The following is a 5,949-nucleotide window of genomic DNA, read 5'->3' as shown; positions in this document are numbered from 1 at the left end:
TGGAGGGAAGTGGTCCCCCTTAGCCTGCCTCTGGGACATCATCCGTCAGCCTGGGCTTGCTGAGCACCCACCTAAGCCCAACTTTCCTGTCCTTAGGGACATCCTGAGAGATGCTCATAGGCCAGGATCCTGGACACCAAGGAGGCAGCAGAGCCCTAGCCCTGAGGAGTCCCTCAGACCTGGTCTAGGCTAGCTGTGGGATCCCAGACCAATCATTCACTGTCTCTGAGCCTCAGTTTCCCCATCGGCACAGCGACAACCATAATGCCAGCACTCTCGGGACTCAAGCTTGTTCTGAGGAACAAATGAGAACAAGTCTAACAACAAGGGGCTTTCATAGCCAAGGGAAAGAGACTCAAGGGAAGATGATATCCCCAGAGAAGTCTGACCTCGGCCTTAGCTTTCACCCTTAAGACTGGAAGGGACCTCCCATTTCAGCCAGTCCAATGGCTCCATTTTGTGGAGCACATAACTGAGGCTCCGAGTTGAGGAGTGACGAGAGAGGATTCTCCGGTTATCCTCTGGGTTAAGAACTCCGAGGAAGGGAGGCCAGCCTGCCACTGCCGGGGCGCAGCTGGGGAAGCAGAAGGGGTCTGGCTCCCACCTGCCCCACTCGGGCCTTCTCCCAGCCTCCAAAAGCCAAAGTCTCCTTGGCTAGCTGCCGGCCCACCGCTTGCTTCCCGGCCCCAAATAGGATGTTGGTTCACCAGAGACGCAAGCCCTGGAGCGGTCGAGACCCCCGACTGGACGGGCTGGTCTGCCTGTGGGAACAGCTAATGCTTTCTCCTCGGGGTTCTGGATCGGGGGGTGCAGGGTTGCCTCTCTCGTCTCACGTCCCCGCCGGCCGCCTCCCAGGCGGCGGGGGCGACGGCAGGTAATGTGGTCTAATTGCTCGGCGGCAGGCTCTCATCTCCGAGCCCCCCTCCGCCATCCTCCCCGCCCCCGCCACCTCCCCTGGCGGGCAGCTGGGCTCAGGAGCTTTTTCCAAAAGCCTCTAATTGGATGACAGTAATTTGTGTCCTGCCCTAATGCAGCTGGCCCGCCTGAGGGGCAATTATCCCACTCGGTGACGTGGCCACTTCTCGGCTCCCCGACCCGGAGCGCGCCACCCCATAAGTAGCCAGAACTCAGTGGGGAGGGAGGACAGAGGCGAGACGGACAGCCACCTGTCCTTAGCCGCTCCGGCCGGCCACCGCCCCTGCCCTCCCGTCTGTGTGCCAGCGTCCTCTCTCCAGTCGGCCCCCCGAAGCATGCGGTGAGGGTCCGGCCGACCCGAGCCCGCAGTCCACAGTCCGCCAGCCTCGCCCGTCCTCTCCTCTGCAAGCTAGAGCACCAGCACTCGGAGCTCAAGGTAGGGGCAGCGTCCGTTCTGGCCCGGGGGGTGGGTTGGGGGCCCGGGCAGTGGCCGTGACCAGAGTTCCCGGTGATAGTCTTCGCACCCTGCCTTTCCTCCAAACTTCGCCTCTGGGCGGGCGTCCTGTGCAGGTTGTTGGAGAGCTCAGAGCATCTCTCGTCCTGAGCGCCGGGAGCTTCCTAGGCGTGCCATCCCGCTGAGATTGCCCCCTGAAGATTGCGCTAGCGAGCGTTCCGGCTCAGTTCGGGGTTCCGGCCTCTGTATCTTTGGCACAGGCTGCCCTGGGGCTCAGGAGGAGCACACAGCCTCCTGGGAGTCTAGAACGGGTACTTAACATGATGTTAAGATGTGGACAGATGTCAGGGGGTCCAGGAACTTGGCGAGTGAGAAAAAATCTTCACTCCTGTCTAATGGACACTTGGCCATTTCCTTCAATAATTTACGATTCTGAGAAGAGTCCACAGGCTTCGCCAGACTTATGTCCAAAGGGTCCAAGACACAGACGAGGGTAAGAGCCCCTGAGCTAGAGATGGGGAAGGGGCGCTTTCTCTATTTCTCGCTGGTAAAAGGTCCTTCCTCAGATTGGTCCTGGGACAAGTGTCCGCAGACCTTCCGTCCATGGAACGGAGAGCTTGGCAGCAGCCCCTGTACGCAGTCAGGCAAGCAGGCTGCAGCTGCCCCTCAGTGGCTGATGTCAGTGGTTCTCCTGTTCCCTCACTGGGTTTGGGGTAGATTCTAAGGCTTTGAAATCGGGGTCTCTGTTGTCCGACACTATCAGTGAACTCACCAATTCTATTCCTCCTGCATAACCTTGGGTAAGACCCTGAGCTTCTCTGTCAACAAACAGTTATTAAGCACTGCGTGTGCCTGGCACTGCGCTAAGCACTGGAGATACAAAGAGAGGTAAAAGGTTGTCCCAGCTCCGAAGGAGCTCAGTCTAATGGGCGAGACAATATGCCAACAACTATATACAAAGAAGACATAGACTAATTAGAGAAAACCAACCAAGGGGAAGTGCTAGCATTAAGGGGGATCGAGAAAGGCTTCCTGTAGAAGGTGGGATATTAGTGGAGACTTCAGGGAAGCCAAGGAAGCCAGGAGACAGAGAAGAGGTTGAGACTTGGAGGCCTGGGTGGGGGGGGGGGCAGCAGAGAAGATGCCTGGGCAGGAAATGGTCAGTCTTGTGTGAGAGACAGCCCGGAGGCCAGGGTCACTGGGGCTGGGGGTAGGGGGGTGTTTGGAAGCCTTCCTTTGTCTCACCAGGTGCCAGGTACTGTGTATGTGCTAAGCACTGGGCATACAGAGAAAGGCACAAACACCATCCCACAGAATTCATGTTCTAACCTCATGTTCCTCAGCTGCAAAATGAGTTGAAGTCGATGCCCTCCCAGGTCCCCTCCTGCCCTAGCTCTAAGGTCCTATGACTGCCTTCCTGCTTTCTTTCTTCCCCCCCTTGGGTATGGATCCTGAGGGAGTCAGTCCCTCTACCTGTCCCCATCTCCCACCACTGCCCTGTCTTCACTTTCCAGATGCAGAGGTGCACCCGAAGCCTCCTCTTTGCCTCCCTCATCCTCTGTGCCTCCCTGTCAGAGACCCTGGGACTCGTGTTATCTGTAAGTGCCTCTGAACCCCAGCTGCTCCTTATGGTGGGGAGGGGGATGGGAGCAAATTCCCACTGTTATCTCAGGGAATAGTGGAAACACTGCCTTATGTGTAGCTGGCAGTGCACAGAAAAAGTTCTCAGCTTTAAGCTGGGAAAATAAGTCTCTGTATCTCCCTTAATCATAGGAAAAGAAGGCTTACAAATCCCCAGGTTCCCTGCACTGCCCCGGGCAATGCCACCTAAAGGGGGAGACCTCAGGGAGGAGCTGGAAGGGAAGATTTGAAAGAGGGGGCCAAAGGCCAAGTAGGGAGGATCTGGGCTTTGGGGCAAGGTAGGAAACCAAATCCATGGTTGACTCTGATTGTCCCAAGGTATCCACAGCTCCTTGGGTTCAGTTCCACCATGCTGGAAACTGCATTAGATCAGCCAGCTGGACAAACGTTTGATGAATTTCAGGTAGACCTCGATTTGTACAATCAATTCTAACTCTAAACCTAATAACCCTAATGGCTTTAAGCTAGAGGAGGTTTCAGATATCAACATTAAAAACACTTGCTGTCTGCTTGCCACTCTGCAGCCCACTGGAGGATACTTGCAAAGTTGTATGTAAATAAAATATTGACAAAAGGTATCACTGAAAATTCAGTAAAAGAGTTTTATTTGTTATAGGAACCCTGAAGAAAACCCTTTTGCAAAATGAATACTCTTTATGTTCATTGAATTTATACAATAATTGGCATGCCAGTCACCGTCAGTACTCCCAACAGAACCTGAATTTTTGTATATTGGATTTAAAGTGAGGTGCAACTGAATCACCTGTAAATAATGCTGTATCAGAGATAAGGTTCTAGGAAAGGAATCCCTGAGAGCAGCAAGTCTAACATCTTAGCTTTACAGGTGAAGAAATTGAGACCCAGGGCACCTTAGTCTCAATGAGTTAACGCAGTTTCCAATATTACTTAAATCACCCCACTTTGCAGATGACCCCAGGAGAATCTGACTCCCTGTGGCTCATTCCACACACTAATTTATAAACTATTTCTCTGGCATCCTGAAAGACACTGGGCTTTGTTCTACATTGTAAAAGTTACTTGGGCTATGTTCATTCATTCATTCAATCCAAGGTTACTTGAAATAAAGTTAAGTTTCAGCTCACATCAAGTTAGATGTTATCTTACGAAAAGAAGTTTCAGAACTGAAACTTTTTTCTTAAGCTAGAACCTATAGCAGGTAAAAAAAAAATTCAATTACCTAACTGTTCTTTCTCCCTTTGGTTAAGGCCAAGGAAAAGAGAGGCTGGACCTTGAACAGTGCTGGTTATCTCCTTGGCCCACGTAAGTGAAAGAGATGCTTATTTTCTCCTCCATGGTGAATAAGACAAATGTTGACTCTTTCTTTCAAGCTCAACTTAACTAGCTGAGTCATCTGAGACAAATCTCTTTACTTCTTTAGGCCTCAGTTTCTTCATCTATAAATTGAAGGGTTTGGATCATGTTTCCAACTTGAAAACACCACGTTTCTAAATCCTCCCCTTTATAAAGGAATGTGTAGTCAGTTATTCACTGTTGGACTGAACTAAAATGTGCAGAGTAGGACAGAGAAAGATGTGAGTCTGAACAAAAGGTTCTTCCTGGGATAAATGAAGACTTTGTCTATAGAACACCAAACCTCTGAATGAATCTGGGGGGATGTGGATAAAATTAGGTTGATTCAGATGAGCAGGGTGAGGTGGTGGCGGAGAATTAATCACCTGTGAATTACCTTGAAGTTTTAATCAATAGGTCCCAAGAAAGCACTTAGCTAAACTGGAGGTGAGGGAAAGGGGAGAGCCCAGTGCTACATGCATTTATTTTTCATTTTTTATTTTCAGTGAGGCAATCGGGGTTAAGTGACTTGCCCGGGGTCACACAGCTAGTGAGTATCATGTGTCTGAGGTCGAATCTGAACTCAGGTCCTCCTGATTCCCGGGCCAGCGTTCTGTCCGCTGAACCACCTAGCTGCCCCTATATACATTATTTTTTTTTTTTTGCTTGGGCAATGGGGGGTTAAGTGACTTGCCCAGGGTCACACAACTAGTAAGTGTTATGTGTCTGAGACCGGATTCGAACTCAGGTCCTGCTGAATCCAGGGCCAGTGCTCTATCCACTGCGCCACCTAGCTGCACCCCCCCCAAATACATTATTGAGGCACTGTCCTGGGCTTTCTCACTCCTACTTATAAAGCTAAGTCCTTGCTCCCCTTGTAACTCATCATTCTTTTGGGGAGATTAGCAAATACCCCCGTAGTTATGTAACTCCAATCTGAATAAGAAGAGCTTTCTTTGCAGACTGCAAATGCTCTTTCAGGGTCCCCAGGAGGGGGGCAGGGCATACCGTGAGTGCCCTTTGTTAGAGTAGGGATGTGGACTTGGAGGCAAGGCTGTTACAGAAGGGTCCACGTAGATGACCTGGCCTAGGAAGGTGGCCCTTCTGCCTTCTCAGTGACTCTGCTGGGTCAAATGCCTCATTTGGGGAGGGTGGATTCTTTCAACCAATCCAAATGCTAGCTACCATGGAGAGAGGCATGAGCTTCTGGGACCAGTTAGTTTCAGTCTGTGATCCTCAGATGCTGCCTTATGCACATCGTGTTGCATTTGACACGAGGAATCGTAGAACTTTGGTTTTGGAAGGGTTCTTACAGTTCACCTTGTCTAACCCAGGTCTTTTACAGATGAGGAAACAGAGGCACCCAGGCTTACGCTCAGGGTCTTAAAGCTAATTAGTGTCAATGCTGGGGACAAAAAGCCAGGTCTGACTTTTAGGACCACTGTTCCTTTGTATGGTTTCTGAAATATGTCATTAAGCAAACAAATCCCCAAACTGGAACCCTGCAAAAAAGAAGAGTATTTTTGAAGGGCATTTTCCATGCATCCCATTTGAAGTAGATGACAGGAGTTAGATCAGACTTTTTTTTTTTTAAGTGGCAGGCGTGGTGGATTTCTCATGGCATTGAA

At 50.7% G+C, this 5,949-nt stretch overlaps 1 long non-coding RNA gene across 1 annotated transcript; it reads left to right on the top strand.

The window, feature by feature from the left end:
* The first annotated feature begins 1,261 nt into the window (after positions 1 to 1,261).
* Positions 1,262 to 4,291, top strand: LOC114034268. Its single transcript, XR_003568079.1, has 3 exons — positions 1,262 to 1,351; positions 2,884 to 2,967; positions 4,237 to 4,291. It is a non-coding gene; the product is annotated as an uncharacterized LOC114034268 (long non-coding RNA).
* Positions 4,292 to 5,949: the final 1,658 nt, after the last annotated feature.

This window comes from Vombatus ursinus, unplaced genomic scaffold (genome assembly GCF_900497805.2).
Source record: "Vombatus ursinus unplaced genomic scaffold, bare-nosed wombat genome assembly UNPS02008932.1, whole genome shotgun sequence".
Classification (NCBI taxonomy): domain Eukaryota; kingdom Metazoa; phylum Chordata; class Mammalia; order Diprotodontia; family Vombatidae; genus Vombatus; species Vombatus ursinus.
The sequence above is the reverse complement of the archived record's forward strand: the minus strand, read 5'-3'. Positions and strand labels throughout refer to the sequence as shown.